The sequence below is a fragment of the Antechinus flavipes genome, chromosome 2 (assembly GCF_016432865.1).
Source record: "Antechinus flavipes isolate AdamAnt ecotype Samford, QLD, Australia chromosome 2, AdamAnt_v2, whole genome shotgun sequence".
NCBI lineage: Eukaryota > Metazoa > Chordata > Mammalia > Dasyuromorphia > Dasyuridae > Antechinus > Antechinus flavipes.
The window spans coordinates 433345534-433368244 of NC_067399.1; the positions used below are offsets into that span (position 1 = coordinate 433345534).

At 37.7% G+C, this 22711-nt stretch overlaps 1 protein-coding gene across 1 annotated transcript in view; it reads left to right on the top strand.

The window, feature by feature from the left end:
• The first annotated feature begins 3635 nt into the window (after positions 1–3635).
• Positions 3636–22711, top strand: part of CPLX2 (complexin 2) — an 83901-nt gene continuing 64825 nt past the window's right edge. Inside the window, exons 1-2 of the mRNA XM_051978982.1 lie at positions 3636–4168; positions 12915–13011. The gene's annotated coding sequence lies outside the window, so the exon portion shown is untranslated. The remainder of the gene's footprint in view (positions 4169–12914; positions 13012–22711) is intronic.

The following is a 22711-nucleotide window of genomic DNA, read 5'->3' on the forward strand; positions in this document are numbered from 1 at the left end:
AAAGGGAAGCCCTCATCCTTCTTTAAAAGAGACTTTATTAAACCTACAATGTAGTTTAGGAATATCATTTGAGCAGCTACATGGAGAAAATAGAAAAGATTGGAGGCAGAAAACCAATACTATGACCATAGACCAGGTGAGAGTTGATGGAAGCCTGAACTGTGGTATGATCTCGTGAGCAGAGAAAACAAAATGGATTTGAGAGACACTATAGAAATGAAATCAAAACAAAACAAAACAAAACAAGGAAGGAAGGAAGGAAGGAAGAAGGAAGGAAGGAAGTTAATAAGATTTAGCAACTGATTAAATATGGAGGTAGAAGGAGTGGTGGAGAGGGAAGAGGTTACAAATATGTCAAATTAGCATAGTGGTACCTTCAACATAACTAGGAATGTAAGGATGACACTAGCTGTGTGACCTTGGGCAAGTCATTTAATCCTGTTTGCCTCAGTTTCCTCATCTGTAAAATGAGCTGGAGAAGGAAATAGCATTACCACTAAGAGTCAGACACAATTGAAAATGACTAAATAACAACAATTGTAGGAATGTATTATTGCACACATTATTGGGTTTAGTTATCATATTGGTTGATTTGACTGAACTGATTTTTTCCCATTTTTAATTCTTTCTTACAATTAATAGTTTATTGGATCAGGTTGGAGAGAAGACATTCAGAAATAATACAAAGGCAAAATATATAAATAAGAATTTTAAAACAAAAAAAGAGAGAGGGATGAATTTTGCTTTGGTTATATTGAATTTGAGATCCCTATGGAACATCCAGTTGAAAATGCCCTTTAGGCAGTTGACATTGTATTGACATTATGAAGAGAGATGAAAATTGAATATGTAGATTCAGGGGCCATTTGAATAGAAATTAACAGAATCCATAGGAATTGATAAGAACAAGAGAAACAGGGTAGAGAAAGAAGAGAACAAGTATGGAGCATACTTAAACATAGGTAGGCTATAGATGACAATCAAGCAAAAGAGATTAAAAAGTCATCAGATAACTAAAAATAATACCATATGAGAACATTGTAATGAAACCCATAGATGAGAAAAGTCCAGGAAGAGAATTTTTAAAGAAAGAATTTGAGTACTAAAGAAAGGTAATTGAGTCTCTAAGATTTCTTTCAACATTAATATTCTATATTCTAATATATTATGTTCTAGATCTAGCACTAACTTTCTATATTCTAAATTTCCTTCAAGCTCTGACATTCTATGTTTTGAGGCCCTTTCCTAGTTCTGTTACCTTATTGATTGTCAAAGGTCTTATGCAGTGTTCCAAAGTCACAAATGTCTCTGAAAACTTATCATTCCATCATATATTTCACAGTACTCTAATATTGATATAGCCAGTATCAGGGAGAAACATTGACATGAAAACATTGGGCACCTGAACTGTTTTCATTTCTTATTTTAAAAAGTTATTTGCAGACTAGAATGTAGAACTTGTTTGTAATTAACCTTAACACTCCTCCACAATCTAAGAATTGTTTAGATTGCTATTCTCAGACATCTTTATAAGAATGAAATATCTCTCAAATACAAATGTAGTAAGAGTGGGGAAGGCCACTGACATAAAAGTCAAAAATCCTAACCTCTACTCTTCATTCTGCCATTCACCCATTGTGTTAACTTCCACAAGTCGTTTCTGAGAGGGAAAATATCTCTGAACCTTAATTTCCATCACAGTAAAAATGAGATTTTTAGATAATCTCTATAATCTCTCCAGCTCTAATGAGTTCTGATTCTCTGGTTTCATATTAATAAGTTGCTACAAAGTCAATTCACTGAAACACTTATTTATATCTGATTCTACAGAAATCATAGAAAACAATGACAATAGCATATCCTATTTCTATTGTGCTTTCAAAATTTAGAAAGGGCTTTTCTCCTGAATAGGTATATAATACAAGAATCACTATCCCCAGTTTAGGAATAAGAAGCCTGACTATATGACTTGCCCAAGGTCACATAGCTATTAAACAACCTTCCCACCCTCCTACCAGGTAAAGAATTATGAGTACTCAATAAGACAGAAGAGTTATTTACCCTCTTGGTCCCCTAAAGCAAAGGCTCCAGCTGGTGAGAGATTTGGGATTCCAGCCATGAATTTGTATCCAATTCTATTTCACAGTTTGACAGATTCAACCCAAATCTGTGGAATTTTTACAGCAGAGGGTATTTCTTTTGCCTGAAAGTTTTGATATCCCCTGGCTCTAAATGTTTAGCATTTTGCCTCAAATGTTCTAACTCCATCTAGAATTTCATTCTCTCAAGTTCATCTATAATCTTCCCCAAATTAGAGTATTCTGACAGAGTTAAAATTGTAGAACCAGAGAAGTTAAGGTTAGAAAGGATTTAAGAACAAGCCAAGAAGGTTTTCAAATGAGAATGGGAAGGGAACTTAGAATACACCATATAGACTCTCAGCACTGGAAAAGACATTAGAGCATGGAACACAGATTATATGATCTGAAAGATATTAGAATGTAGCCTCATTGAGCTAAATGAATGTTGGAACATCAGATATGAAAGCTAAAAGAGCCCTTGTAACATAAAACATAGTACGCCAGAACTGGAAGGGTACTTAGAAATCTTTTAATCTAACCTTTTTAGAGATGAAAAAACTGAAACTCTGAGGAGGTGGAATGATTTGTTTAAAATCATAGTAAATCAGTGACAGAGCCAAGACCAATAATCAGGGCTCCTGGCCCCTGGCTCCTAGCTCAGGGGTTTCCACAACACTACTGCCTTCTTTTTTGTACTTAACTGAGAAAAGTAGAATATCCATGCATTCTGCTCATACCAATAAAAGAGAAAAGAACAACTATGAGAAACTTCCTATTAAACAAGGATGAATGTTTAAGCTACTCCCCCATTGTTTACCACGCAGTTCCTGAGATACAGACTAATCAAGTGCTTTCTTTAGGTAAGAGAATAGACACTAAAGAGAAGTTGGCCCAAAAGGGCCAACACCAAGCCTTTCAAACTTCTTGGCTCTATTTGTTTTTTTTTTTTCTTCCCACTCACTACTGGAAAGCAAACCTTTGGAAGTAGCATATTTTGGTGAAAAGAACACTGGAATTGTTTAGTCCGTGGACCTGCTTGATTTCCATTTCTGTTGTCTACTATCTCTGTGACTATTAGCAGATCACAAGCTCTATGGTCCTCAGTATCCTAATTTACAAAATGAAAGAGTTGGACCAAATAATCTCTAAATTTCCTTCCTCCTCCAAATGGACCTCTTTATCAATGTACATCTCTTTCCCACTTCTAATTGGGAAATTCCCATTGACTATAGAATTAGAGAACTGGAAAGATGGATGAACCTTCCAAACATAGGATTTAAAAACTGGGAGTAGCCATAAAATACAAAATGTTAGAACACAGAATTTAAAATGTTAGGAGACCCTGAAGATCATTTATCTAGACCAACTCCTTTTCTTACACTGAAGAAATTGAGAGCTGCAGAAAGAAAGTGACTTGTCCAAGGTCATACAACTAGCTCATGACAGATTTGGAACACAAATTCAAGACTGCTGCTGGTTCTCAGTTAGATGCCCTTTCCATCGTAATGCTGCCTTCCCGCTAACCCTCTCATTATTCAGGAGATGAATAGTGCCTTTGAGATACTGATTCCAGGAGTCTCCTCGACCTGGAATTAAGAACCGAGAAAAGGATGTTGTCAAGACCCCTCCTCCAAAGAATGACCTTTCTGGCCAACATACTGGGACTACTACTCACCCCCCAACCCACCCCACATCAGGATGGAAATCTGCACAGACTACAGGGTGAATGAGTGACCCGCTGACTCTCTATCTTACAGCCCCAGCTGCTCGCTAGCTCACTCATTCTCCCTATTCTCCGTCCTCCCTCCTCCACCCCTCCCCCCACCTCCTTTCAGGAAGCCTGGCTCACCCAGGAAGCGAGGCTGCCTGAGAGCTGAAAACCCGAGCCTAGGAGCCTAGCCGAGAATCGGTGCGGACCAGAACCCCTGTTTGGTACTCCCCTAGTGCACATGTACTAGCCCGGCTCCCCTGCAAGAGGGAGCCAGTCTCCACGGAGCAACGGAAGAGCGGGGAAGAAAGGCAGAAGCGCGAGAAAGCAAGCTGTGTTCCAGCCGCCGAGGGTGGAAAGAACCGCAAGCCTGCAGCAGGTTGGTACGGTACGGTCTTTGTTGTAAATCGTCCACCTCTCCTCAGAGCAAGAGCGCCAGAGAGATTATAGTCTTAGGCCCTATTAAGCTGGAGCACGCTCCAGGCAGCGCCCTTGTTCACTCGTTCGTTTCTTTCTGGTTGGCCCTGGATCAGCACCAACACAGAGGACAGCTCCAAATTCCGGCCTCCTGGGTTCAGTACTACTCTTGATAGATCTCATCCTGTATCTCCCCAGTTCAGCCCTATGCTGGGAGAGAGCTCCGGAACCCCGCCGCCACTGCCAGCTTCTTGTGGGTGCAGAGCTTTTAAACTAGAGCCTCCATGGTTCGTGCAATGATAGGGGACAGCTCCTAAACTCGGGCCTCCTTAGATCTGTTCCAAAAGGGCAAACTACTATCAAGCCAGGGGCAGCTTTAGTGGTTCACCAAACCTGAGAGGCAACTCCACTACTCCAGGGCGCCCGAGCTTCAGCAACTGCTGCAGCTCTTAGCCGAGCTGGTCTTGTAGCTCAGACAAAGCAGAGCTCGGGGAAGGCTGTGGTCTGCAGCTGGATAATGGGCCGGGAAACTCTGGGCCTTCTTACCTCGTTGCCTTCTCGCCTATCTCCTCCTCCCCCATGAAACCTCAGGGGGATGCCCAGTCAACACCTTGTGTAGACACCACCGGGCCTTGGCTCCCCCAAGCTATTAATAACCGCATTTTTACGTCAGAATTTGTTTTCGTTGGAAGCGTTTGCTGGGGTGAGGAGAAGAGGGAAAGATGAGAGGAGTTTTATACTAGTGGAAGAGATGAGACATCCGGGGGATCCATTTAGAAGTGGGTAGTTAGGCCCGGGAGGAGTAGCCCCCAGGTCTTTCAGTTGCTCTTCCAGTGTAACAAAATCTTTGGTTCCCAGAGGGTAAGATCTGCAGTTTCTGCTTACAGAAGGTTTAAGGGGGAGGGAGGAAATTGGGGGGAGAAGGGCTCAAGAGAGAGCCCTAGCAACAGATCTCAGGGCCTCCGGCTTTGAGACTTCACTCGCAGACGGGAACTGCAGTCACTCTATATTGGTCCCTGCTTGAACATCCCTCGAAAGTGTGAGGCCGAGAGTTTGCTAAGGGGCTGGGGAAATCACTGGGAAGCCGCCTCTCTGTTAGCGGACTGCCTCCTGCTGCTCCCACGCACCCACCGTATATGCCCCGCCCCCTGAACAAAAAAGGAAGCCCTTTGCCATCTAGGTCTGGACTGGAAGCACAGTTTGGGTTTGATCCATATCTTTTTAGAATGCTAAACTATTTATTATAGGAAATTTGTTTTCCTTCTCTTTTTTCTTTCATTTTTGCTGCAAAAGATGTAGATGAGGAGAGAAAAAAGATTTTTGTTCATTGAAAAAAAATTTTTAAATCTAAACTGAAAATGGGCATGAAGCCAAGAGACTAAGCAGCCAAATTGGAAATGAACTCAACATTAGTAGGGAAAGGGCTGGTTGATTTTTTCCCCCTAAGATTTTCGTGATTTGAATCACAGAATATGAGGTCTGGAAAGGACCTTAGAAAAGTAGAATATAAAATGTCAGTATCAGAAGAAACCTTAGAAAATATAATGTTGGACCTCAAGGGAGTCTTAAAAGATAGAATTCAAAACAAGAAATGATCTTAGGATAAAGCAAGGTAAGGTAGAGGTGTCACATTGAGTAAACCATTTAATCTTCCTGAGCTTGAGTTTCTTCATCTATAAAGTGAGGCTAACAATGCCTGTCTTATCTACCTGGTAATGATGTGAAAATCAAAGGAGGGACAAGGAGTTTTGTAAACTAAATTCTGTACACAAATAAGAGATCATTGTTATTATTTTTGTGACAGGGAAAAAGAAACCCCTTAATTTCCTTATCTGTAAAATGAGGTAGTTGGATTCAACCTCTAAGGATCCTTCTGATTCTAAGTCTGTGATCTCTCACAAATGATAGCAACAGTTACACATTTTTGTGCACTCAAATGAATTCAGAAGCACTGAGGTTAGAAAGAACTTTGAAGAATCATTTAGTCTAATCTCTTCATTTTACAATGGAGGAAAATGGGCCTACATGGACACTGTGACTTACTCAAGGTCATCACAGAATTCATTTTATGACTAGGACTAAAACCTGGGGATCTCACTTCCTAGGCAAAAGTTATTTCTATGCCAAGAGGTCTCAGATCTGAGAGTAACTCAGAGGAGTGTTACTTTCAAGAGGAAGAAACCTGTTTAGAGGAGCCTCTTTAGCAGAATCAGTATATGGGGGGGTGGGAAGAGAGAGAGGTTTTAGTGAAGTGAAAACTCAATATGAATCAACAATGTAATATGGGGGTGGGAGAGAGAAAGCAAATGCAGTTTTAGACTGTATTAAGAGAAACCTGATAATTAGGACTAGAAAGATCATAGTCCCACTGCACACTGACCTAGTCAGACAACATCTGATAAATTGTGTTCATCTCTATATCTCACAATTTAAGAAAGACTGAGAAAATGCAGGGTTTAAAGAAGGTTGATCAGATTGGTGAAGGAAGTGATCTACATTGGTATACAGGAGGATTGATTGCTTTTAGATATGAAGCAAGGAGAAGAAAAGACAATGTAAAAGAAAAGAAGAAAAGAAAAGGAAGAAAGATATATTTGAAGAGCTGATCAAGAAACTATGAATGGAAGTTGCAAACAAACAGATTTAGGCTCAGTATAGGGAAAAACCTTCTATCAGAGATTTCCAAGAGTAAAAATAAATCATCTTAGAAAGGAAAGATCTTCAAAGGAATACTGATTAGTGCTCTTAGAGAATGTTGCAGAAGTGTGAAATTTGTAGCCTCCAGGTTGAAAACTGCTAAGTGTGACTGGAACCAAATTAAAATGTAATTTGGAATTGTTTAACAAAATAAGTAAAAATACAATATAGATAATGATAATTTGTGGTTTTCTAAGTCCATAATAGGCAGTAAAGTTCTCTTTATATTTGAGTTTCATACCACTGTTGTAGAGGGTTCATAGTCAATTCTAATTTTGATTAGAGACTTTTAAGGTCTTTTCAAACTCTGAAATGCTGTGATTCTGAAAAGTGGAATAGATTGCCTCTGAAGAGAGTAAGTTCATGCCCACTAAAGGTCTTTAAGCAAAAGCTGAATAATTCGTTCTCTGTTATGCTATAAAGAAGGCTTCTGTTCAAAAACAGATTGAATAAGATGACCTTTGAGGTCTCCTCAAACCCTAAGATTCTATTATCATGAGAAATATATTTAGAGAGATGTCTTCTTGAAGACCCTTATCTTTAAAATATCGTTTTGGAGGAATCAGAACATGCCTACTGGTAGGACCATATTTTGTGTAAATACCAGTTCAAAGACTAAGAATGAAGCACACATAGAATTAACAATTTAGAAGATCTGAGGCCTTGGGAAACTGTTTTCCTTCAATTTCCTGCCTCCCAAATAAGTCCACTGTATTCCTGACTTTATAAGTAGAAGCAGTTAGGGATAAGACCTACCCACCAATGCACATATATACACAATAGGTGTATATTCCCAGGGAGTGAGAAGAATTGTGCTTAAAGGGCAAATAAGAACAACTGTTAACTTGACAAGCAATATGCAAAAGCATTCCTATCTGGATCACTGAGTTAGCACCTTTTTTACTAGGCTAGTTCAAAATCTGAAGTACAGGTGGTGGGCAATCAACCAGATCCTGAAGTAATGAGGAAAAGCTCCAATATAAACCTTCCCATCCTCCCTCACCTACATCTGAATTATGCAAGCATGACTTTGAAAAAGGAAGTCTGAGTGGTATATTACCAAAACACCCTTGACTGAGAGTCAGAAAACCCAGGTTTGAGTCTTGATTCTGCCATTTATTTGCTGTATGATTATATGCAAGTCACTTCCTACTTCCTAAGCCTCAGTTGCCTCTTCTGTAAAAATGGGGATAACACCTATACTAATTATCTCATAGGTAAATTATGGAAAGAAGACATGTAAATCACAGGATGCTTTAGAAAGGGGAATTATTGATTCATGGTCTGTTCACAATCAAAAGAGACCATAGAAAATATTTACCCTAACTCTCTTCATTTTAGAAATAGGGAAACTGAGGCTTTGAGAAAGAAATGGGAGTTTCCCAATTTCACACAATGAATCAGTGAAAAGAGTCAAGAACAAAATACAAGCCAACCCAATCCTAATCTGGGAGCCTTTCCATTCCTACTACACTGCCTCTCACCAAGAAAGAGCATATAAAGAAAGATATACAAAAAAAGAAGAGTCCAACACTAATGTTCTGCTTGTCTGTAATTCTCAACCTTCAGAAATATTATTCCTGCTCAACTCTAGCCCTACCTCCAGCTCTGGGCCTTGTGAAATTGCAAGTTGTTCCTCCTTGGTCACAGACAGCAGCTCTCTCTGGGCTAAGGTGTTTAATGAAATGTATTCAGTCTAGGCCCCTGAGGGACAATTGAATTCTCATCTCAGTCTTGTTGGAGGAAAGCCTCTTTTTTAGTGAGGAAATCTGGTGCCTATGTTAAGTATGGGGGACCCAGAAATTGTCAAACTTTAGGGTCATCCCACATCTGAAGTGACTTTTCTTCAGCCATTTGTCCAGAGTATCCTTAAAATACTCTACAATGTAATGGATTTAATAGAATTCGCTGATTGGGAAATCTGTCATATAGGTGAGGAGCAGCCCTGATTCTTATACTACTTTCTCTACTATTAAGTAATTCATTTCTTATTTCAGATATTAGAATAAAACTTTTCACATCTACTAGCTCCTTCCTTGCTGCCTATAAATATACCCAGCTCTCTCCATTCTTTTTTTTTTCTTTTTGCTGAGGCAATTGGGGTTAAGTGACTTGCCCAGGGTCACACAGCCAGAAAGTGTTAAGTGTCTGAGATCAGATTTGAACTCGGCTCCTTCTGACTTGAGGGCTAGTGCTCTATCCACTGCGCCACCTCGCTGCCCTTCTCTCCTTTAAAAAAAACCCTCCATGTGACCTTATACCGTCTCAAATCGTTGTATCTCTCCTCACTTTCATTTCAAAACTTCTAGAAAAATCCTTCTACATTAAGTGTCTCTACTATGTCTCCTCTCCTTAAATTCTCAATTCCTTAGTCTGGTTTCTGACTACATCACTCAACTGAAATTACTCTTTCTAGAGTTACCAATAGCCTCTTAACTGCTAAATTCAATGTTTTTTTTCTTAGTTTTCAACTTTCATGACCTCTCAGTAGCATTGGACACTGTTAATCACTCTCTTCTCCTGAATATATTTTCTTCATTGAATTTTCATGAACCTGTTCTCTCATCTCAATCTTCTGGAAGGAATGTGTGGTTTTACATCAAGACTGCCAAGGCTCTTTTCTCTATATATACTTCTGTCTCATTCTGAGTCCATCAGATCCAATGAGTTCAATGTTATCTTTATGCAAAGAATGGCCAGACTATATTCTCAGTTCTAGTCTCATTCCTGAGCTCCAGATCCATTTCACCTGTTGAATTGGATGATCCATAAACATCTCAAACTCAACATATACAAACTAAAATTCATTTATAGCCCCCAAAAAAGCTATCCTTCTTTCCAAATTCCTTATTTCTACTGAAGAAATCCAATCATGCCAGTCATTCAGATTTACAACTTCAGAAATTAACCTCAAATCTTCCTTCTGACTTATTTCCCATATTCAGTCAAGCTGCCAAGCCTTATCAATTTCCCTCTAAAACATCTCTTTTTTTGCATCCTCTTTACTAACTACCTTTCTAGCTCTTATATCTTATGTTCTAAGAGCTTTGAAATTCTGCATACTAAGATAGTTCCAACCCTCATCCTCTCTTATCTGGATTATTTCAATAGCCTCCTTATTGATGTCCTAACCACAAATCTCTCCCCTGCAAATCCATCCTCCATCTACCTGCCAATGAAATATTTCTAAAGCATAGGTTTGATCAAGGGCTCTTTTGATCATGATTTGGGCTGATAGAAGATCTATGTAGGTTCTTGTTTTTATCACTAATTCATTGTGTGGCCTTGGGAAAGTAACATTCTCTATGTGATCATTGAATATTACTTATCTACCATATTACCTTCCTAAAATGATTAAAGTAAATTTCTCTTTTTCTAATCCAATTTGGGACTGATATGACACAACCCAGGGGGAAAGGATGACTGAATACAGTATCTACCTCCCCACTGGGCAAGAAGCTAATGTCTCTTTATGTCCTGTTGGATTTGTCTAGTAGAAAGTGTATAAAGGTATGGCAACCTCATGTTACCGTCAGTTGCAGCTTAATACAGAGTAAAGTTAAGTAAGTAGTGCCAAGACTACAAAGCAAAGTCTGTGATGTTGCTAGGACACAGTTTAGGAACAGTTAGAGGGCTAGGATCTACTTTCCTCCTTAGAGTTGCTTTGGTCCTACTGGACTGTATCACATGATAATTATCAGGAGAGGTGAGCTCATGATGGAGTCAATGAGTCCTGTGAGAACTCACAGACTCATAACCTATGAGAGTTCAAAGGGAGCTTAGAACAGAGAATGTTAGACTATACAATGTTAGGGTTCAGAGAGGGACTTTAAAATGTAGAATATAGAATTTCAAGCCTTAGAGGAACCTTAGAATGAACTTATGGAATGTAAGTCCTGGAAAACTACTTTTTTTAATTAAAGCTTTTTGTTTTCAAAACATATGCATGATAATTTTTCAACATTAACCCTTCAAAACTTGTGTTCCAATTTCCCCCCTATTTCTCTCCACCCCCTCCTCTACATGGCAAGTAATCCAATATACATTAAACATAGTAAAAAAAAATGTTAAATCCAATATATGCATACATATTTATACAATTATCTTACTGCACAAGAAAAATCAAATCAAAAAGGGAAAAATGAGAAAGAAAATAAAATTCAAGCAAACAAGAAAAAGAATGAAAATGCTTTGTTGTGATCCACATTCATTTCCCACAGTCCTCTTTCTGTATGTAGATGGCTCTCTTCATCACAAGATCATTGGAACTGGAAGAAAGCCACATCCATCAGAATTGATCATCATATAATCTTGGTATTGCCATGTACAATGATCTCCTGGTTCTGCTCACTTCATAGCATCAGTTCATGTTAGTCTCTCCAGGCCTCTCTGAAATCATCCTTCTGATCATTTCTTATAGAACAATAATATTCCATAACATTCATAACTTATTCAATCATTCTCCAATTGGTGGGCATCCACTCAGTTTCCAGTTTCTTGACACTACAAAAAGTACTGCAACAAATATTTTTGCACATGTGGCTCCCTTTCCTTCCCTTAAGATCTTTTTGGGTTATAAGCCCAGTAATGATACTGCTGGATCAAAGAGTATACACATTTTGATAGCCCTTTGGGCATAGTTCCAAATTTCTCTCCAGAATGGTTTACAACTCCACCAATAATGTATTAGTATCCCAGTAGAAACCCCTTTTTAAAATAGAATGTCAAAGTTGGAAGGAACCTTAGACTATAAATGTCAGAATTGAAATCTATCTTAGCAACATCAACATTATATGATGATCAATTCTAATGACTGTGACTCTTTCCAGTGAGATGATTGATACCAGTTCCAACGACCTTGTGATGAAGAGAGCCATCCACACCCAGAGAAAGGATTGTAGTAACTGAATGTGGATCACAACATAACATTCTCACTCTTTTTGCTGTTGTTCGCTTGCATTTTGTTTTCTTACTTTTTACTTTCTTTTTTTAATCTGATTTCTCTTGGGGAGAAAGAGAATTGTATAAATATGTTTATACATATTGGATTTAACACATATTTTAACATATTTAACACATATTGAATTGCTTGCCATCTAGGGGAGGGAGTTGGGGGAAGGAGGAGAAAATCTGAAACACAAGGCAATGCAAGGGTCAATTTTGTCAAATTATCCGTGCATATGTTATTTATAAAAAAAAAAAAGATGAAAAAAAACAAAAAAAGAAATCTATCTTAGAATGTAAAACAAAGAATTTCAAAATGAGAAGAATCCTATGAAAACAGAACATTAAATATTAAGGAAGAGACCTTGTCCATACAATTGAATCCAATTCTTTCATTTTCTAGGACAAATTGAAACTCATAGATCTAGCATCTTTGAACTTATTCCTTATAACTTACTCAGGTCTTACCAATTCTCTGGGCCTCAGTTCCCTCATCTGTAAAATAAAGATTTTAGACTACTATACACAACAAAAAGATGATTATGCTATGATCAATTCTGATATATGTGGCTCTTTTCAACAATGAGATGATTCAGGCCAATTCTAATAGACTTATGATGCAGAGAGCCATCTGCATCCAGAGAGAGGGCCATGGGGACTGAATGTGAATCACAATGTAATATTTTCACCTTTTTGGTTTGTTGCATGCTTTTTTATTTCTTTCTCATTTTTTTTCTTTTTTGATCTGATTTTTCTTGTGCAGCACGATAATTGTGAAAATATTTATAAAAGAATTGCACATATTTAACATAGATTACTTGCTGCCTAAAAGAGGGGCTGGGGGAAAGTGAGGGAGAAAAAAATTTGGAACACAAGGTTTAGCAAGGATAAATGTTAAAAACTATATATTGAAAATTAAAAAAAAACTTTTAAAAAAGATTTTAGACTAGATAATACCTATGATTCTTTCCACTTTTAGATATATAACCTGAGATCTAAGATTAGAGACTTGAAACTAATTTGCATGGAAGTTTACTTTACCTTCTCTTCTTTCTTTCCTCCTCAAGGAACTTATGATACCTTTGACATGTATACACTGAGTCAGGAACTCCTGTGCTAGTCAACTCAAGACAAACACAAACTCAACTGAAGCCAAGATCAAAGGTAAGGTTGTTTCCCCTACTTCATATTCTAACTTCTCTGGTACTCCTCCTCTCTAGGTCAGTTACTAGAAGCAAAAAGTAGCTAACTAGTGAGGGAAGAATGATATTTTTCTACTGTGATCTTAAGGAACTAAAGCTAGCTCCTTCTAACACTGAGATGCAAATGGATCAATTAACTCCTTGGATACAAGATGAATTAGACAATAATTAAGATGAAGTGCTATCTTAATATAAATGGACAAAAATCTATGTGAAAATGAGCTTGGTGCCTTAATGACCTATAAAATCAATGAAAGTCAATAGTGAGACATTTTGAATAGAAAAATTAATACAAATACATATTTTATTAACAGAAATATAGTGTCTGGATCAAGGGATATGATAATCTGCTGTCATTTGATGTGTGGTCAGTTATATTTGGAGAAGTATATCTAGTTCTAGGGACCATATTTTCTTCAGTGGATTTTTATACTTCCTTTTCCATTTGGTCAATTCTACTTTTTAAGAAGTTGTTTTCTTTTTCCGTTTTTTGTGTTCCATTAACAATCTGTTGACTCTTTTTTCATCATTCTCTTGTATAACTCTCATTTCTTTTCCCAATTTCTCTTCTACCTAGATTTGATTTTTTTAAATCATTTTGGAACTCTTCCTAGAGGACTTTTTGGGCCTTTGACAGGCTTTACATGTAGGCATTTTGACATTGTTGTACTTTTCTTAGTTTGTTTTTCATTCTTCCTTATTGCCAAAGTAGCTTTCTGTAGTCAGGGATTTTTTTTTTGTTTGTCTTTTGCTCATTTTCCAGCCTATTTCATGAATTTTTAAGTTAAGCTCTACTCCTGAGGTACAACTGTCACAAGTTTCTTATACTGGGGCCAGGAGCCTGGTCACTGAGTTTCTGCACCAGGCCCCCAGGCTAGTGACTGGCTTGCTACACTGGAGTTGCCCAGCCTAATGTAGCTGACTGTACAGGGGCCTTTGGGCCTGACAGAAATTATCGCCAGCCTGCTATGCAGGGGCAGGAGCCTCACAACTCGCATGCTGTGGTGCTGGCCTAGAGCCTCAGGGTTTGGGTTGCTGATCTGTGCTGGGGCTAGACACCTTCCACTAACTTACCTGAACACCACCTGTGCTGGACTATGCTCCTTTTTTACCAAGTGAGATGGACCTGTTCTGCAGTTTTTCCAAGTTATCTGAGGCTGGAAAATTGTTTTTGCCTTATCCTTTTGTGGGTTCTGTCACTCCAGAATTCATTTTGAAGCATGATTTAAAGTTGTTTCTAGGGAATTTGGAGAGATCTCAGGCAACTTCCTACCTTTGTTCTGCCATCTTGGCTCCACTTTCCATATTTTAGCAGGGACACTTACACTCTGGAGTACATACAAAAGAATTTAATTAGGAGATGGGGGAGGGGGGCTAGAAACTATGTCCCATGAGAATCAGTTTAAAGAACTGGGGATTTTTAGCCTAAAGCAGAAGAATCTTTGAGAGGACATGATCACTGTCTTCAAATATATGCAGGGTTGTCATGGAGAGATGAATTAAGCTTGTTCAATGTGACTAACAGAGAACTAGAACTAACTTTGGAAAATACAGAAAGGTTCATATGTCTCATTGAAAGTAATTTAATTCTTTACCAGAGATGCTCCACTACACTGGGGAAGCCCCTTTTTTTTCTGAAAAAGTGAGTACAGAATATTGGCAATAAATCCAGAGGGAACAATCTTCATCTTCTTAAGCTCGGGGCCCATTAAAGAGTCATTGACCTAGAACTATTTGGTAGAAAAGAAAACATCATTAGTCCAAAAAATGGAAGAACTCCAAGCTCCCTAACAATGGAACTATTTAAACAGACATTAGATAATCTATCTCTTGTAAATGTTTGGGGGAGAGGGGAATTCCTCCACTTAATAGCAAGTTAATCTATATGACTTATAAGGTCCCTTAGAAATCTGTATGATGTCTAAGATTCTACTATTCTGCCTCCTGCCTCTCAGCAAAGAGAGTGCTGTACTATAATTCTCTAACTTCCATTGATAGGTAGTACCTCTATCACCTCTATCACCTCCAGTGATAGTACCTCTTACATAGTACATTCTATTAGTAGAAAACAATTACTGTTGGGAAGTTTTTCCTTGTATACACTAAGTGCTATATAAATGTTTGCTGTTGATATTTTGTTGAGCCAAAATCTGATTTTCTACAATTTCTAACCATTGGTCCTAAGACGATGACTCCTCATATCAGAGGTTTTTAACATTTTTTTGTGTCATGGATCTCTTCTTAGAAAAATATTTTTAAGTGATAAAATTAAAGACATAGTTTTACAAAGAAAACCAATTATATTGAAGTGAAGACATAATTTTCCTGTCCAAATTTACATATTCCCCTGAAATCCATGGACTCCATGTTAAGAACCTCTATTAATGCATCCAGATTTTGAGTCTTTGGACATTGGTCATAAAGAAACTTATCAATAATTTGTATTCACTTATCCAATATCCAGAAAGAAGGGTCTTTACTCCTCTAAGGGGGTATGTTCCCAGGAAAAAATCTAGTTTAAAAAACCTCAATCATATTCAGTGAAAACATTGTTTAAGCATTCATTATGTGCAAGGCATGGTATTATGCATTGGGAATATCAAGATAGATATGACAAAGGCTGTTCTCCGCAGGAGCTTGCAATGTTATGAGGGGAAAGGCAAGTGCATAAACAGCTATGATAGAAGAAACTGAAATAATTGCAAATGAAAAGTTCAGGCAAAGTGCTAGGAGGATTTTAAAGTAGGAAATATCACTTTCAAAAAAGAAGGAATGTAGAAGCAGTCAGAGAAAGCTTCTCTGGAAGAGAATGGAAGAAATAGCATCTGATTTGATTCTTGAAGGAAGGAAAGAAGACACTTCAACAGAGATATATCAGGATGTATATATGTATGTATTAGTAAAGAGACATAAATGATAAAAAGACAGAACAATAAAAAGTAATCCACTTGGGCTAAAATATAAAGTACATGAATGGGAGCTGTGGGCGACACTGTTTCAAAAGTATGTTGAAGCCATATGGTAGAGGACCTTAAATGTCATCGTTAAGCATTTGGATTTTATTCAGAAGGCAGTGGAGAGCAACTAAAGGTTTTTGAGTAGAGAAGTAGAATGAACTGCAAAGGGTAGGAACTGGAAAGAATAAGGACTAGAATAAGGAGATAGGTTAAAAGGCTATTCAAATAGCTCAAGCAGGAGAAAAGAGATAAGGACCTAAAGTAAGATGGTTATAGTGAAAGGATTATGTTTCACCTCCAACTCAATTTATTCCAGACCCTCCCTCCTAGATGAGAGGAGGAGATAGAAGAAAGGAAGGAAAAAATGAAATGGAGATCCTGTATGGATAGTAATGATAAGAGGATCAGATAGATTTTTACACCTGAAGTTGTTGCTTAATGACTTTGGAAACTGCTGTCTAAGAATTACTTGTTTTCAGGTACTTCTCTCCTTGGCCACCTATGAAACCCAAGGTTTCCCAAATATTGTTCTCTAGTACGCTTATGTGAATAAGGTTTCAGGAATATTTTAATACTAGTCATATTTTCTCTCTAAAATATTAATGGGATCATAGAAGAATGTCAAAGCTGAAAGGACCCTTAGGACATGAAATATCAGAGCTACAAGAATCTTGGAAATCAGCCAATACAACATTTTACAATTTTACAATGAAAAAAAACCCAGAAATTTGACCAAGTAAGGGTCAGAGAACTAAGATCCTATGATTTCAGTTCAACAAACATTTATTTAATTTCTTTATTTAATCTATTCATTTATGTGTCTAGTAGACATCAAGTACTGTTCCACTGGGGCTACAAAGATGAATTGAAACAGTTTGGAGGAAGAACATTACATATATAAGCACAGAGTATATACAAGATCATTTCCTGGAAAAGGCACAAGTCTCACATGAAAGTCAACTTGTTAACAATAGAACAGGAGTTTCAGGTTGTACATTGAAAGGATAGGAAATAATAGATTGGGGATATTAAAGAGATAGATATTTTTTAAAAATAAGGGAATGATGATCAGGGAATAAAATCCTTAGCCAGGGCAACCTGGAAATTCTAAGTACCGTCCATGGGGTGAACATCCGACATAATAGCAAAAGTAATATTGATTTGATTCTACTTGAGAAACAGGTAGAAGGGGAAAGTGGTGGTATTATATTGACCACAGGGCAGATTTCAAGTCTACAGGTCTTTCCAGTGGAGCATACCACTTTACTATACAATATTTGTATTACCGATATACATCAAAAATTTGTGAGATTCTACACTCAATTGTAAAAGCAAACTTTCTTTTGTGTTTTGCTTCCAAAATTCTCTGACCTTCTTCTCTTAGAAGAATTTTGTCTCTTCAGATACCCTAGACCATCATTGATAGTCTGATGTATTTTTTTTTGCCCTTATGTATTTCTGTCTTTGAATTTTCAATGACTAAGTCAGTAGGGGAAATATTGTTTTAACCAAATCACAGTTTCAGGGAGAAGAGACAAATGACTCTTCTTAGGATGAGAGCTGGCAGAATTTCAAAAACTAGAACTATCAGGAAATAGCTAGTGGCTACTAGTAAAAGTTTTACCCAGTCCCAAAGTTCCCAGAAATATGAAGTTGGGAAGAATAGTCAACACATTGGTCAACAGAATAATGATCCAAAATATGTTTCTGGGCTAAGACCAAAATTAAACAAAATTAATTATTAAGGATAAAGGCGAAATGCTATATTTGGTTTCAAAAGATATGGTTCACAAGTATATGAGAAGAAGTATAGATAAATAACAATAAAGTAAAACAACCTCAGATTTTAAGTGAACCTGAGTTAACAATGTGATATGGCATTCACAAGAGATAACTTGATCTTAAATTGCAAGTATAGAGGAAGAGAATTTGTGAGGATCAAAGTGATGATGCTCTGCCTTGATTAGAGCTTATGTAGAGGATTACATTTAGTTCTGGGTAGCATTTTTTTGGATGCAGATAGTGATTTCCATCCAAAGTTTATTGGAATTGTTTTGGATCACTGAACCACTGAGAAGAACCAAGTCTCTCCTAATTGATCATCACACAATCTTGCTGTTATTGTGAACAATACATTCATGGTTCTGCTTGTGTCACTCAGCATCTGTTCACATAAATCTTTCCAGGCCTTTCCAAAATCAGCTTGTTCATTTTTTTATAAAACAATAATATTCCATTTCATATACCATAACTCAGGGGTCCTCAAACTACAGCCTGCGGGCCAGATGCAGCAGCTGAGGACGATTATCCCCCTCACCCAGGGCTATGAAGTTTCTTTATTTAAAGGTCCACAAAACAAAGTTTTTGTTTTTACTATAGTCTGGCCCTCCAACAGTCTGAGGGACAGTGAACTGGCCCCCTGATTAAAAAGTTTGAGGACCCCTGCAACTTATTCCGTCATTCCCCAATTGATGGGCATCTACTCATTTTCCAATTCTTTGCCATCCCAAAAAGAGCTGGGCAGCATATTTCAAATACAATCTTAGGAAATTAAAGCATGTCCAGAGGAAAATTATGAGTGTGACACAGATACTGGAAAACAGGCAATATGAATGATTAGCCAATGGCAGAGACCATAGATTTATTCTGTTTTGCCCCAAAGTTTAGAACTTTAAACAGAGAGACACAATTTGAATCTATATAAAATGAGAAATTCCTAGAAGAGCTGTACAAAATTGGAATGGGCTTCTTTGAGGGGTCTCCCATCACTAGAGGCATTTTTTACCAAGTTGTGTGCTATCTATAGCCCAACACTCCAAAATCCAAACTTACACTGGCTAAGATTTGGGAGAAGAAAAATAAATCATCTTCTCTTTCATTCATTTTGCTCCCATCCATGAATCTCTCTGGGCAATTACCAAAATAATTTATGTCTAAGGCTTCCCAGATATGAAAAGAAGGGTCCCCTATTTCCATGCAAACTCTAAAAGGAACAATTAAATTAAATAGAGTTTAATAATAATATAATAGATTAATAATTATTAATAATAATAATTAATAATAATAGAGTTTAATAATAAAATAAGTTAAATAGAGAACTGTCTTTATTTCACCCAGCAGAAAATTTTTTAAAAGCATATAAAGTACACATATTAGCCCATTATCAATATAATTCTCCCTCTCCAGTAAGCCCCATCTTCCCAATTCATGAGAGTCTTACTTAGTCTTCCAGTCTCATCATATCACACTTTGGTTTGCACACTCACTGAAAGATAAACTTGGAGATATAATAAAGGCATTCTCCTCAAACATCCATTAAATTCTACTTTCAACCCAGGTACACATAAAGACTTCTGGCTTTATGATACTATCCTAAAGGATTAATACCTAGAAAGAGAGGAACTCATAATTACTAAAAAGACCCCCTTTTCATTGGACTTTCATTGTCTAAATAAATTATATCTAAAAAAATATATTGTAAAAATAGAGGGCAAGGTCAATATTTTTTATTATCCTATTTCATAGCTTAATCCCTTACTGTTCCTCCAGCTTCAAGGCTAGACATTCAATCCTCTTTTTATCCAGGGGCTGTCACTTTCCAGAAATTCCCCCATTTCTTTCTGAACATATAGTCCCCAACCCCTCAAATTTGGGGCTGCTGAAGAGGCATTCCTAAAGCTGACACTACCCAAGAGTTTTCTCTATTTCTATCTTCAAGATTCAATTCCAAAACATAGGATCAAGGAACTCTTCTCTCAGGTCACATTGGTAAGAGCATGTTTACCTCCCATGCACTCCTACTCCATCACAGAAGTCTGGGGCATACACAGGTTTCCCTTAGCTCTGCTGTTCTCTGGTCTGCCTTTAAAAAATGAAAAAAATATAAAAAAGTGTATTGTATGATTAACCTTGTTCATAGACTCAACAGAAAAGAATGGTCTCAATCTGAAAAAAAAAAGTCTAAGCCAATCAATTCATCGTTAATAGATAAGATATAATCACAGTTACAAAGGCTCACAATCTTATATCATCAGGGAATTCTCTCCTAATAAACCTCTTATAATGAGAGTAAGAGAGAGGGAAGGGGGAGAGAAAAGGAGAGAGAGAGAGAGAGAGGGAGAGAGAGGAGAGGGACAGGAACAAGGACAGGGACAGGGAAAGGGAAAGGGAAAGGAAAGGAAAAGGAAGAGAGAGAGGAGGGGGAGAGGGAAAGGGAAAAGGAGAGAGAATTGGAAGGGATTTAGTGATGAGAAGTTATCCAGTCAACTCCTCTAGTTTTACTGATGTAGTAACTGAGGTCCTGGGAGGTTAACTGACTTAACATTTGAACCAGTGTCCTCTAACTCAAGAGTCAATGCATTCTCTTACCATACCATGATGTCTCTTGAGGAACTCCTATGAAAGTAAAGATTGAACTCCATAATATGAAGGCAAATGGTTTCATCAAATGCCAAAATCTCAGAGTTGAAAGAGACTTTTGGAAATACATCTGGTTTGACCTCCCATCCAACAGAAAAATTCTTGCCCCAGCTGCCCCAACAACTGGTCCTCCAGTCTCTGCTTGAAGTCTTCAGGGACAAGAACTCCCAGAACAGCCTATTGTTTGGGGAAGGCCTTAAGAAAGTCAGCAGGTCCACAGTTTAGCTGGGTTTTGCTATTTTGTTGGGATCTTCAGATATTTCTTAACAAATACTTGGTCTGTGTCATTCAGTATATAGAGTGTCATTCAGTTTGAGATCTCTTTTCCCATAGAAGAAAGGCAATTTGTATAACAAATTGAATTTTAGACCAATATTTGGGAAACTTCGAGGGACAGGTCTATAGTGACCAGATTGGGAAATCAACATTAGTCACCAATTCCATTACACATATTAGGGGCACCCTTAGGAGTAGTGAGTAGTGGCAGAAAGCAACAAGGAGAGGGAAATAAGTGTGGGGAATTGGGCCAATGATTTCTGGCAGCCCTTCACAAAGAATTGCGCTCCCAAGAACAATTCTGGAAACCAGTGAAGTAGAAAAGACTTCCTTCTTTCTATCTTTCTTCTCCTCTTCCTTTTCCTTCCTGCCTATCTTTCTTTTCTTCTTTCTTCTCTTCTTTTTCTCCCTTCTTCCTACCTTTTTATCTTTCCTCATTTTCTCCCTTCTGCTTAACTCTTCCTTATCTTTCCTTCCTATATTTCTTTTTTCTCCTCTCTTCTTCTTCTTTCCTTTCTTTCTTCTCTTCTATATCCTCTTCCCAGTCTTTCCTTCTTTCTCCTCTGCTAGTCCTCCATTTTCCCTATACTCTTCTCTTTTCTGTCTCCCTCTTCTTCTCCACTTACTTCATTCCTTTTCTCTTTTCCTCTATTTTTGTCTCTCCTTCCCTATTTCTTCCCCAGTCTGAACCTATTTTTTCCTTTGCAAAATGAGAAAGTTGGACTAGATGTGGCCTAAGTCCTTTGCAATTATAATGGTTTATGTCTCTCCAAAGAGACTGTTGTCACAGTATATAGAGTGAAGAAGAAAAATGTAACATTGGAGGGGGAATGGAGATGAGGGTAATAAGAGTCTTGAGTGTTCCTCAAAGAGAAATAACCTCAGGTGATTCTCCCTGAAGTCAAAGGAGGAATATGAACAGGAGAATAACAAGAGAAAGCAAAAACTCAGAAGTTAAATGACTTACCCCACCGGTTCTAAAAATCTTCATAAATAAATAAATGGCTTATTCTCTCCCCTCATCCCCCAGAATCTCAAAGCACTTTACATGTGTTACATATGTATATAGCCCCGTCCTCTTCATAAAGATAAAATATATGAAAATTGAACTGAACAATTATTGATTAGCATTGATTATGGGCTAGGCACTTTGTTTACTGTTAAGGTTACAAAGATTAGAAATTATATAAGCCCTGTCCTCAAGTAGCTTATAGTCCAATGGGGAAGATACATAAATAAATGTTAACAGTGGAGAATATGACAAGGGCAAAGGAGAATAAGGCAAAGTATTACAATAAGTTTCAATTAGATTGGGAACTTCTCAAGGATAGGGACTGTCTTTTGTCTATTTTAGTATCCCCAATCCTTAGTATAGTGCCTGACACATGTTGTTTATCATTTCAGTTATGTCCAACTCGTCATTATCCCATTTGGGATTTTCTTGACAAAGACAAGGGAGTGGTTTTCCATCACCTTCTCCAGATCATTTTACAGATAAGGAAACTGAGGCAAACAGGATTAAGTGAGTTGCCCAGAGCCACATAGAAACTATCTGAGACCAGATTTGAACTCAGATTATCATAACTCCAGATCTGGCAATCAATCCACTGCACCATTTAGCTGCCTGGCATATAGTGGGCACTTAATAAATATTGATTAATTGATTTGTTGATTAATTGATTCAATCACTTCCACCTGGGGAGAGAGAGAAAGGCATCAGAGAAGCCTTTAAAGAAAGAGGGCTGGGAAGTGAGGCACAGCTAGATGGTTCAGTGGATAGAGTATTGGTCCTGAAGTCAGGAGGATCTGAGTTCAGCTTCAGACACTTAACGCTTCCTAGCTGTGTGACCCTGGGCAAGTCATTTAACCCAATTGCCTCAGCAAAAGAAAGAAAGAAAAAGAAAGAAAGGGGGCTGGGAGAGAAAGAAGTTTAAAAAATCTGTTCTAATAATCGGAGGCATTAGGACCTGAGCAAAGGCACAGACATGGGAGAGGAAAAGATGAGAGAGG